The sequence below is a fragment of the Schistocerca serialis genome, chromosome 3 (genome assembly GCF_023864345.2).
Source record: "Schistocerca serialis cubense isolate TAMUIC-IGC-003099 chromosome 3, iqSchSeri2.2, whole genome shotgun sequence".
Lineage (NCBI taxonomy): Eukaryota > Metazoa > Arthropoda > Insecta > Orthoptera > Acrididae > Schistocerca > Schistocerca serialis.
This window is the reverse complement of record NC_064640.1, coordinates 16,951,276-16,964,394: the sequence shown is the minus strand read 5'-3', so window position 1 is coordinate 16,964,394 and position 13,119 is coordinate 16,951,276. Positions and strand designations below refer to the sequence as shown.

General features: G+C 41.5%; 1 protein-coding gene across 2 annotated transcripts in view; it reads right to left on the bottom strand.

The window, feature by feature from the left end:
• LOC126469675 (monocarboxylate transporter 3) overlaps nucleotides 1-13,119 on the bottom strand; it is a 442,163-nt gene that overhangs the window by 175,452 nt on the left and 253,592 nt on the right. The window lies entirely within an intron of this gene.

The window sequence follows — 13,119 nt, the reverse complement described above, 5'->3', positions numbered from 1 at the left end:
TGCCAGGAAGTTTCAAACTCTATACAGTGGGATGGACTAGATCAGCCAAAATGGTCACATAATCCTTCGCAGTAGTGCGACCTGGCAGAGTAACCATGTGGACCCCTGGAATACCATTATACGGTCAAGTCATCACCAACCTCCCCCCCTCCCCCATGTTTCATTTTCTGATGCAAATTCGGCCAGAAGCCGGAAAAATTGTGAAGCAAGACTCATCCGACTAAACGACTTTCTTCCAATGCTACGTAGCCCATGATTTATGGCTTCGACATCAAAGTTTCCTATTATGGGAATTTGCAACGCTGACGAGTGACTTTGAAATTCCAATTCGCCCTGCAACTCCATGCTTATGGAGCTCCCTTCCTGTTGTTTTGGTGCTGATAGGGTTCACGAGTGTGACATTCAGTTCTGTAGTGACTTTTATAGCTTTCATCCTCTTATTTTTCTTGAAAATCCACTTCAGTGACCATCTGTCACGATTATTCAATACACACTTTCGTCCAAAATGCGACTTAGCGGATGACGTTTCTTCGATACTGTGCCTCTTGAAACACCAAACACTCTGGCTTCCTTAATGACGGAAGCACCCGCCGTACGTGCGCCGGCAGTTGGCACACGTCCGAATTCACTTAGGTCCCACATAATGCACTCACAACAGCATAGAACACTGTTCTGGCAAGGACAGCACTTGCAACGTATTGGGGTGCCGTTGATGGTCAAAATCAACAGCACAATCTCCAGGATTGGCTAGCACCTGCATTTATGATCACGTATGCATTTCTCGTGGTGTTTCCATATTTCTGTCCAACTTCGGTAGGTGTTGTGGATTACACAGTTTTGAATTTCTCTCCAATACGAGCACGTTACCAGTCTTTGCATCAGGCTGACATCTTGTCGAGTTCTAATGGATATTCCCAGACAAAGTTCCCTAACAGATATAACTGAATCACGTACGAATAGTTTGCGATTGTCTGTAATTCTGTCCAGAAAGTTGATAATGTAAAGCATAAATAACGACGGTACTATTACCCTCCGACCGAACGAGGTGGCGCCGTGGTGAGCATATTGGACTCGTATTTGGGAGAACAACGGCTCAAATTCGCGCCCAGCCATCCAGATTTAAGTTTTTCGTGATTTCCCTAAACCGCTCTAGGCAAAACTCCGGATGTTTCCGTTGAAAAGGATATCATGCTGCGTCCTGGCTGTCAGAAAATTTTCAGTCTAGTCGTAGAACTGGACAGATATGCCATAGAATCCTATTTTTCTTAGGAAACATCGCAGTAGTACTGAATAAGAAGTTTTCTGAAACCATCAGTATTACACTTTTAGATTGTGAAACACTTTGAAGAAAATCCTTTCCGATAACAAAACTCTCACGCAGTGTCGAAGCTTATGCAAGGCTTAGCTGAAACCGAGTCTGTGCCTTCCATCTGTGAAACACGCAGTAAACCGGATATTCAGAGTCAACTGGCAGAGCACGAGGTTAGCACGCTGCTTGACATCTGAAAATGCGGTTGCTGTTAGAGAATTTATCGACGTAGTAGCTGCTTGTTAAACACGTTTTCAAGCTCTCTCATGTTAGTGGTACATATACTACAGAGTGGAAGCCAAGCTCAGATCAACCCATAATCAAGAATGATAACCCAAAATCACCATGTGGCTATAAATATATCAGCAAATTATCCGCAGTATCTAAAGCGTTGGAGTAATTGTGCGCAAACAGCTGATGCATCGCATTAAAAGTCACAACGCCCACGGTAAATATCATTCAGTCTTCTGAACGCTGTAACACAAAACTGCATTGATCAAAGTGAGTTACGATATCAAACATCATCAAAGCTTTTGATACTGTTTTCAATATACACTGGTATGCAAAACTTAAGAACTGAAGTAGCTTTCGCATGATGTGTCAAGTAACATAGCTCGATGAAACTTGGACCATACATAGAAAGAACAAATACAGTATAGTACAGAAGGTAACTGAAAGAAATACGCAATTACATAAACATAAATGACACTTTCCCTCAAAGACAATAATTCCACTTAAGTCACCGCGACTGATGATGGTCCTTTGGACATTACAGAATGTGGAACATCGTTCTTAATAGAGCGTGTGATCAGTGGCGTAGCCTGTGGGATGCCGGTGGGGCCATGTCCCCGGGCGGCACAAATGGGGGGGGGGGGGGGGGAGCGGGGAGCAACCGAACTGGATAATCCTATCTTCACAGTCATTACATCAGTTAATGTTTCGTCATCGGGACTACCTACGTATTTACGTAGAATTTCAAGGCAAGCGGACAAATGGAAGTGGTTCAAATTGGGCTTCGACCTTGACAATTGTACCGTAAACTGAGGTCACTTGAGCCCTCAGTGTTATCTTCAGCCCAAAAAGGAAAATAGTTTGCGTCTGTTGTCAGAGGCATCAGTTACTGATAAGAGTGTTAAAATTATGATTTTCCGAGAGGTAGCAGCAGTGTATTTAGTACGCATAGCTTTGTTAGTTCATATACTGGCCACCAGAGGCTTTGTTCTGGTTCATTTGTAACACTGAAAAATTATTGTTTCGTTTACTCCTCAACTTTCGCCTCCACGAGTATCAAAGGATATAGACTGATGGTAAGCGATTTTTTTTTAAAATTTCATACCTTTTAGAACTTTACCCACACTCATTTTATTGTTTTCGTAAAACCATATAAACACGCTGATTTAGAAACTTGCCAACATAAGATGCAAAAGTGGCCTACTCTAGTCCATTGTTTTGTCACATGAGCTGTGCTCAAGTGACCCTGAATCACATTTATAACCATCAAATGTGATATAACTGTGGGCTCAAATTACCCATAAAATACATTCATTTTAAAAACTCGACTCTCTTTGTAAAATGTAGTTTATTGAATGGTTTTGGAAGAAAGTTCTTTTTGCAGACACTTGGAAACACAACATATCAAGCCCGGCAGTTTATGGTTTTTTGTGAGCGGGTGTCCAAAACAGGGTCTCCCCTTGTAAATATAATTCAAAATGATTCATAGAATATTATTTACTTTCTTAAATGCTATTCATTAGAAAACGTCACCTGCATAATGTAAAATCTGTGCTGTGCTTTGCGTGCCACAAAAAATGTAATTAACAAATAATCTAAATCTGATTTATTAGTAATACCTAAGTAAATACGTAAAATAAAAATAGCATTGAGTCAATCACGTAACATTCTTGATCTTAAGTAAGATTTGAATGGAAGCAAAAAAGAAAAACTCCGTTCATTAGAACTGGATAATAAAGAAATTGTAATAAGTAAGCGAACAAACTTGGAATTAATCCTCTTGGCCCTTCATATTTTTTTAAGAACTCCAGAACTTCCCTCAAGGTCTTTTCCTGCTCATTCTGCCTCTTCGTAAGTTGCAAAACCATGTCTCTATCGCTTATCAGCGTCTTTCGATCAAAATCGTTTTTGTAAAATTTTGCAGTTTTATCGACGACTGTAGTATACCCAAGAGTGAATTTTTCCAAAGATTTAAAAATTTTTGCAGATTATTTAACGGATCTACTCCTGAGTGATGCAGTGAACTGGTTGAAAGGTTCACAATATGATTTCCTGGAAAATTCTTGAATCGTTTTGAACTTTATGTATTCTTTATTTCCTTGATCGAGTCATTTTGGAACTTTTTGCTGACGCAGAAGTTTAGGTTGGTCAAGTTCAGTAACACCTTGATCTGCTTTAAGCCAAATTTCCTCAAATTTAAGTTAATACGTAATCTCTCACCCTCGAAAATCAGAGTTGGACGAAAAAATACCATACTTGTTCTCCACGTAATCTCTCAACCTCGAAAATCAGAGCTGGAGGAAAAAATACCCTACTTGTTCTCCATACCCTGCAGAATACCTACGTGTGCTATAAACAACGCAGGGGTTTGCTATTAGGTCCTCTAAATCTCTAGTGTGGATGACATTCATATTAAATTAAATATTCCAGCCGGTAAGTGCTACGGTAACAGTCTGACTGGCTTCCACACCATGGTTGGAGGGGATTCAGGACACACCCTGGAGAGCAAGAGGCTATCTAATAAACAAGACACAAAATCATTACAAAGAAATTCAGAACGCTAGAGAACCTAGCGGAAAGTTTGAACACACGAACAGAGGCAGAAAATTTGTTAATCGGGATGCAATCATTTTCGTTTGTGCGTTTCTTGAGTCTCTGGCAACAGGTGCTGAACGAAGTGAATGGTGCCCAAAATTATTTGCAAACGGGGGAACTTCACGTAAATCAGTGTGCTCATAAAAGCGCCTTGCAGACAGTGTTGGAAGAGAGGCAATTGGAACTCGTAGACGAGGCCTGAAGTTACCAAAAATTTGCGTGAAGAACTTTGCATTTGTATTGCATCTCGAAGACGAATTACGAGGAGGCACATTTCTGGCGATGGAATTAGACGTGTGGACCTATAGCATGAAGACGATTTGAAACGAAAAATGTTTTTTCATTACATAGAGAAACTGCCGAAATTCAAGAAAGATTCCAACAGCACCAGAATTTGGCCGAAAAACATGCCTTCATTAAGACCTGTAATAATACTGGGCATTGGTGACGAGGAATACAACCTCATCCAAACTTCTCAACATACTGACAGAGAAGAGTTGGGTAAGCTCTAGTGCGTGCGTCTGCGATTTTTCGTTGTTACAACAGACTGTTAGGAAGAATATTAATTTTGGCCCACTGGGTTTACTAAAGTTTATCACTAGTCAAAATCTGAAGAAGGTTTAACTAATATACTTATAACGCTGACAGTATTCGTCACAGCTGCCGTAAGTAATGTTAGTTGCGAGAGAAGCTTCCCTAAATTGAAACTGACTAAAATTATTTAAGATCTGCAATGTTCACGTTGAGATTAACAGATCCCGTTATTTTGGCAACCGAACAAGTGGTATAAATTGACACTGATGAATGTATTAGAGAGTTTGCGTTGCAAAAAGGGCGCAGAATAAAATTTTAATTTAAGAAAGACGTTTCAGCTGGAAACCATTTGAATCAACGACGGAGTATCACAGATAGTTTTGATTTCCAATTCCTCGCATGAATATTACAGTCGATACAGGGTAAGTTAGTGCTTCCGTGAATTTCTAGACATCCTGCTGATTCTTCAGAAAATCCAGAAAAATATTTACACCTCAAATTAAACAAAATTTAATCCAATTTTTAGTTTTGTCAAATGTTTATTGCTGTGATGTAGATCAACACGCTGCAAAAAGTGAAAACTATAGATGATCCGAACTACGAGTAGTTATGGATGCTTGCCGAAGCTATTTAAGATTCGGTTGTTTGATCATATCAGTGCTTCCTATTCTCAGTTAGAGTGGATGCGACCGGATAGACAAAGTGGTCACTACACGCTATGTTTACTTCATCGATTTCTTCGTCGCTGGTGTCCTAAATACGTCTCCTCGCATATCACCATTCCATAAAAGTAATACCAGATAGGGTACGCCGTTCGTCTTGATTGTACCTTTGCATAAAATTAAATATTTCTTCAGTTCCTTCTCCCTTTCAGCCGTACGAATGCTGAAGAAGTCATCTTGTAACCTGCGCCTTATCCAGTAAGACGATACATTCAAAGGGAGATTATCTATCTTTGTCGGTGCAATTTCCCTCTTGGTAGATCCCAATTGTTTTCTTATTGCCCAACGGGGAACCAGAATCTCTGTCTTACTGTGAACTGTCTGTATTTTTCTCAGCCCTTCATATTTCTGTTTTCTTCTTTCAATCTCATCTGCTAATTTTACCCTATTATTTCTCGCTCTTCGACTTTTTCTCCACATTGACTCCTTCTAATGCCATTACTCAAATTTGACAAGAATGTAATGAGGAACTTGCTTAATACAATGTCAATAAGACTGACATTTCTTAAATTCCATATGTTCATTAACGTTACTATTATTATTATCATTATATGGTCGTATTACTCATGTACTATACTAATGGTAATACTGACCCACTATGGATGTGTGGTAAGATGTAACACATGATTTGGAGGCCCTAATCCTGCCAAGGGAAATAAACGCATAAATAAATTAAAAAAAAGAAATCGTTCTCGGTCGTAACGATGGACGTTGGTGCAGTGTTGTTGTTTTCAGTCTGAAGATTGGTTTCATGAGTCATCTCTCCATAGCTGCAGCAATCCACATTCATCTGAAACAGCCTAGTGTTGTCACGCTATGGATTTCCTCTATAATTTTTATGCCTCACTCTTCTCTCCATTACAAAATTAACAATCCCTTGGTACCTTAAAATGATGTACCCTATCAACCTACTCCTTATTTTAGTTACAATGGCCATAAATTTGTTTTGCCTATGATTCCATTCAGTACCTCTTCATCAATTACTCAAGCTGCCCATGTAATCGTAACAGTCTTCCATTGCACCACGTTTCAAGTGCTTTCATTCTCTTCTTGTTTGTACCGGTGGTGGCTGTGTGTGGCAACAAGAAGCGTGGCCTAAAGCGAAGACTGAAGGCAGGGATACGCTCAGGCAAGTAAATGGTTGGCGTGAGGCAGGCAGCGTTCTTAGGAACTGGCGAAAGTTTTGCCTAAACGATCTAATAAGCTTACGCCAACGCTTTGGGTTAAATTGAAAAAAAAAAACTCATATTCTATAATACACCAAACTTAGAATACTGTTGAGATGAAGAAATAAACTTTTCATCCAGTCGTTAACAATAAGAAGTACGAAAGTTACAGCTGTTTTCGGAATGCATAATTTCGATATAATACACTAATTCACTGAAACAGTCAAATCCACAGAGGCAAGAGATACTGTTTGAAAGAAAAGATACCCTTATACATCATGTCATGTAAATTTCTTGATCCTATCAAAGAAGTAGTTTGACTACGGATGTAGAAATTAATAGTGCACAATTCACAGATTAAGACAGTACACAAAAATTACATGATGTACACGTATCGTGATACACCCACAAGTGATCCGTATTATCCTAAAATATAGACGTAGTTATAAAATAATGCATATATATAAAGATAAGGATAAAGAAGATGTCATTCGAAATTCGTGCCTGTTCTGAGAGCACTAATGTGTAGAGAATAAAGAGCTGCGCCAAATACAAATGTCTCATTTGCAGGTACTATAGTTCTAACACTTTTAATTGCCTTTTTGTTTCGCACGCTTTAGTTTAATCTGTTTGTTATTGCTTTAATGAGAGTCGATAGATGTGTAATAATTTACAAGATCCAAAATCACCGACGTGAAAATGCAAACCAATCCACGTATAATTTATAGCACCAACACTCGATCCTGCTCATTTCACGTTTTGAAAAGTCACAATTGATGCTGTACCAGAACCTACATTTCGAAAGCTTCTATTCCCTTCTGGCTAAACTATTTATCGTCCATGTTTCACTTCCGTACATGGCTACACTCCATACAAATACTTTCAGAAACGACTTCCTGACACTTAAATCTATACTTTATGCTAACAAATTTTTCTTCTTCAGAAACGCATTCCTTGTCATTGCCAGTCTACATTTTATATCCTCTCGACCATCGCCAGTTATTTTGCTCCCCAAATAGCAAAACTCCTTTACTACTTTAAGTGTCTCATTTCCTAATCTAATTCCCTCAGCATCACCCGACTTAATTCGACTACATTCCATTATCCTCGTTTTGCTTTTGTTAATGTTCATCTTATATCCTCCTTTCAAGACATTATCCATTCCGTTCAACTGCTCTTCCAAGTCCTTTGCTGTCTCTGAGAGAATTACAATGTCATCGGCGAACCTCAGAGTTTTTATTTCTTCTCCATGGATTTTAATTCCTACTCCGAACTTTTCTTTTGTTTCCTTCACTGCTTGCTCAATTTACAGATTGAATAACATCGGGGAGAGGCTAAAACCCTGTCTCACTCCCTTCCCAACCACTGCTTCCCTTTCATGTCCCTCGACTCTTATAACTGCCATCTGCTTTCTGTACAAATTGTAAATAGCCTTTCGCTCCCTGTATTTTACCCCTGCCACCTTCAGAATTTGAAACACAGTATTCCAATCAACATTGTCAAAAGCTTTTTCTAAGTCTACAAATGTTAGAAACGTAGGTTTGCCTTTCCTTAATCTTTCTTCTAAGATAAGTCGTAGGGTCAGTATTGCCTCACGTGTTCCAACATTTCTACGGAATACAAACTGATCTTCCCCGAGGTCGGCTTCTACCAGTTTTTCCATTCGTCTGTAAAGAATTCGCGTTAGTATTTTGCAGCTGTGACTTATTAAACTGATAGCTCGGTAATTTTCACATCTGTCAACACCTGCTTTCTTTGGGATTGGAATTATTATATTCTTCTTGAAGTCTGAGGGTATTTCGCCTGTCTCACCAGACGGTAGAGTTTTATCATGACTGGCTCTCCCAAGGCTGTCAGTAGTTCTAATGGAATGTTGTCTACTCCCGGGGCCTTCTTTCGACTCAGGTATTTCAGTGCTCTGTCAAACTCTTCATGCAGTATCATATCTCCCATTACATCTTCATCTACATCCTCTTCCATTTCCAAAAATTGTCTTCAAGTACATCGCCCTTGTGTAGACCCTCTATATACTCCTTCCACCTTTCTGCTTTCCCTTCTTTGCTTAGAACTGGGTTTCCATCTGAGCTCTTGATATTCATGCAAGTGGTTCTCCTTTCTCCAAAGGTCTCTCTAATTTTCCTGTAGGCAGTATCTATCTTACCCCTAGTGAGATAAGCCTCTACATCCTTACATTTGTTCTCTAGCCATCCCTGATTAGCCATTTTGCACTTCCTGTCGATCTCATTTTTGAGACGTTTATATTCATTTTTGCCTGCTTCATTTACTGCATTTTCATATTTTTTCTTTTCATCAATTAAATTCAATATTTCTTCTGCTACCCAAGGGTTTCTACTAGCCCTCATCTGTCTACCTAATTGGTCCTCTGCTGCCTTCACTACTTCATCCCTCAAAGCTACCCATTTTTCGTCTACTGTATTTCTTTCCCCCATTCCTGTCGATTGTCCCCTTACGCTTTCCTTGAAACTCTGTACAACCTCTGGTTCTTTCAGTTTATCCAGGTCCCATCTCGTTAAATTCCCACCTTACAATCGAAAAATGATGTATCTCTTCGCATGTTTGTGCAGCATACATTACATTTGTTTCCGTCGAGGGTCAACTAGCAGTTACTGCCCAAGGATGAATTGCATATATCCCGGTTTAGTTCCACACCTCTACGTAATGTCTCGTGAAGTGGGGGCGTGTGGTGATGACCCGGGATATTAGCTCGGCGCTCCCCTTTGTACTGTTTCAGAGGAGTAGGCTATGTGCCAGCACCGGGTTTCAGTCTATCTCCTCTCTTCATTCATAGAATCACAAATACAGCGCTACATTGTACAAGCACTCAATGCAGTCACGCACACACCAATAGATGTATCCGTGTCGGTTCTCGGCAAGTCAGAGGAAGGCAACGGCAAACCTCTTCGACTGGGACATCAGTACTCTACAGTTCACACGTAAATGCCTGGAATAGTTCTTTGAACTACCTTAAGACTGTTTCTCTATCGTTCCACTCTCTAAGGGCGAATGGTAAAAATGAACACGTAATTTTTTCTGTACGAGCTCCGATTTCTTTTATTTTTTATGATGATACTTTCTCCCAATGTAGGTTGGCGACAATAAAATATTTTTGCTTTCAGAGGAGAGAGTTGGTGATTGAAATTTCGTGAAAAGATTACGAAAGACGTAATTGTTTTAAAGTATTGCCACCCCAGCTCGCTTATCATATCCGTGACAGTCTACTCTCTATTACGCAATAACACAAAACGAACTGCCCTTCTTTAGCCTTTCTCGATATCCTCCGTGAACTCTGCCTGGTAAGCAAAGCAATACTCTGGCAGAGGATGAGCGAGTGTAGTGTAACAGTCTCTTTAGAAGACCTGTATGCAACTTCTAAGTCTCCTGTCAATAAAACGTAGTCTTCGGTTTGCCTTTGCCACAACATTATCTGTGTCATAGTCCCGGATTAAGTTGTCCGTAATTGTAATTTCTAGATATTTAGTCAAACTGTGTTATTTATCGTGTAAACGAATTGTAACGCACTTCTTTTGGTACTCGTGTGGATGACCTCATACTTGCTCATTAAGGGACAGTTGCCACTTTTCGCAACATACAAATATCGTGTCTAAGTAATTTTGCAACTGGGTTTGGTCTTGTGGGGAATTTACTAGACGGTAAATGACAGCATCATCTGCGAACAACGTAACAGAGTTGTTCAGACTGTCTCCTAAATCTTTTATATAATTTAGGAACAGCAGAGGACCTGTAACACTTAATTGGAGAACCCCAGATATAATTTCTGTTTTACTCAATCATTTTCCGTTGGTTACTGTGTAATGTGGCCTTTCTGACAAGAAATCACGAATCCAGTCGCACAACGGAAGCGATACTCCATAGGCACGCAGTTCAATTATAAGTCTCTAGTGAGGAATGGTGTCAAAAGCCTTTCGGAAATCCAGAAATTTGGAATCAATTTGAGATTCCTTGTCGATAATACTCATTACTTCGTACGAATACAGCGCTAGTTGTGCTTCAAAAGAACGATACTTTCTGAATCCGCGCTGACTGTCTATCAACAGATCGCTATTATCGAGGTAACTCATAACGTTAAAACACATTATATGTTCCAAAATCCTACTGCAAATCGACGTCAGTGGTATGAGTCTGTAATTCAGTGGATTACTCCTACTTCGTCTCTTTAATATTGGTGTGACCTGTGGAGCATCCCACTCTTCTGGCACGAATCCTTCGTCAAGTGAGCGCTTATATATGATAGCCTAATATGGGGATATAGTGTCCGCCCCAGTAGCTGAGTGGTCAGCGTGACGGATTGCCGTCCTCTGGGCCCGGGTTCGATTCCCGGCTGGGTCGGAGATTTTCTCCGCTCAGGGACTGGGTGTTGTGTTGTGTTCATCCTCATTTCATCCCCATCCGGCGTGCAGGTCGCCCAATGTGGCGCCGAATGTAATAAGACCTGCGATATGGCGGCCGGACCTGCCCCGCGAGGGGCCTCCCGGCCATTGACGCCAAACGCTCATTTCCATTTCCATGGGGATATAGTATCAGCATACTCTGAAGGCAACCTACACTATGCGATCAAAAGTATCCGGACACCTGGCTGAAAATGACTTGCAAGTTCGTGGCGCCCTTCATCGACAATGCTGGAATTCAAGATGGTGTTGGCCCACCCTTAGCCTCGATGACAGCTTCCACTCTCGCAGTCATACGTTCAATCTAGCGTTGGAAGGTTTCTTGGGGAATGGCAGCCCATTCTTCACGGAGCCCGGCACTAAGGACAGGTATCGATGTCGGTCGGTGAGGCCTGGCACGAAGTCGGCGTTCCAAAACATCCTTGTGGTTTTCTATTGAATTCAGGTCAGGGCTCTGTGCAAGTCAGTCCATTACAGGGATGTCACTGACGTGTAACCACTCCGCTACAGACTGTGCATTATGAACAGTCTCGATCGTGTTGAAAGATGCAGTTGCCATCCCCGAATCGCTCTTCAACAGTGGGAAGAAACTAGGTGCTTAAAACATCAGTGTAGGCCTGTGGTGTGATGGTTCAAATGGTTCAAATAGCTCTGAGCACTATGGGACTTAACATCTGAGGTCATCAGTCCCCTAGAACTTAGAACTACCTAAACCTAACTAAACTAAGGACATCACACACATCCATGCCCAAGGCAGGATTCGAACCTGCGACCGTAGTGGTCGCGCGGTTCCAGACTGTAGCGCCTAGAACCGCTCGGCCACAACGGCCGGCTGTGGTGTGATAGTGCCACGCAAAACAACATGGGAAGCAAGCCCCCTTCATGAAAAACACGACGACACCATAAGACCACCGCTTCCGAATTTTACTGTTGGCACTACACACGCTGGCAGATGACGTTCACCGGGCATTCGTCATACCCACACCCTGCTATCGAATCGCCACACTGTGTACCGTGATTCGTCGCTCTACACAACGTTTTTCCGCTGTTCAATCGTCCAATGTTTACGCTCCTTACACCAAGCCAGGCGTCGTTTGGCATTGACCAGCGTGATATGTGGCTTATGAACAGCCGCTCGGCCATGAAATCCAAGTTTTCTCACCTCCCGCCTGTCATATTACTTGCCGTGAATCCTAATGCAGTTTGTAATGCCTGTGTGATGGTCTGGATAGATGTCTGCCTATTAACCATTACTATCCTCTTCAACTGTCGGTGGTCTCTGCCAGTCAAAGACGAGGTCTGCCTATACGCTTTTGTGCTGTGCGTGTCCCTTCACGTTTCCATTTCATTATCACATCGGAAACATTGGACCTAGGGATGTTTAGGAGCGTGGAAATCTCGCGTACAGACGTACGACGCAAGTGACACCCAATAACCTGACCACGTTCGAAGTCCGTGAGTTCCGTGGAGCGTCCCATTCTGGTCTCTCGCGATGTGTAATGACTACTGAGGTCGCTGATACGGAGTACCTGGCAGCAGGTGTCAGCACGCTGCACCTAATATGCAAAACGTACGTTTTTGGGGGTCTTTTGATCACACGGTGTAATTGATATGCTATCTGGACGGAAGACTTAATTTATTACGTGCTTTTAGCTGCTTCTCTACATCGAAGATATCCACCGCTAAGTAACTTCGGACCTTGCCCAAAAAATCAATGTGGGAGTACCGCATCTGTTCCCAACATCTACATCTACATGACTACTCTGCAATTCACATTTACGTGCTTGGCAGAGGGTTCATCGAACCACAATCATACTATCTCTCTACCATTCCACTCCCGAACAGCGCGCGGGAAAAACGAACACCTAAACCTTTCTGTTCAAGCTCTGATTTCTCTTATTTTATTTTGATGATCATTCGTACCTATGTAGGTTGGGCTCAACAAAATATTTTCGCATTCGGAAGAGAAAGTTGGTGACTCAAATTTCGTAAATAGAGCTCGCCGCGACGAAAAACGTCTTTGCTTTAATGACTTCCATCCCAACTCACGTATCATATCTGCCACACTCTCTCCCCTACTACGTGATAGTAAAAAACGAGCTGCCCTTTTTTGCGCCCTTTCGATGTCCTCCGTC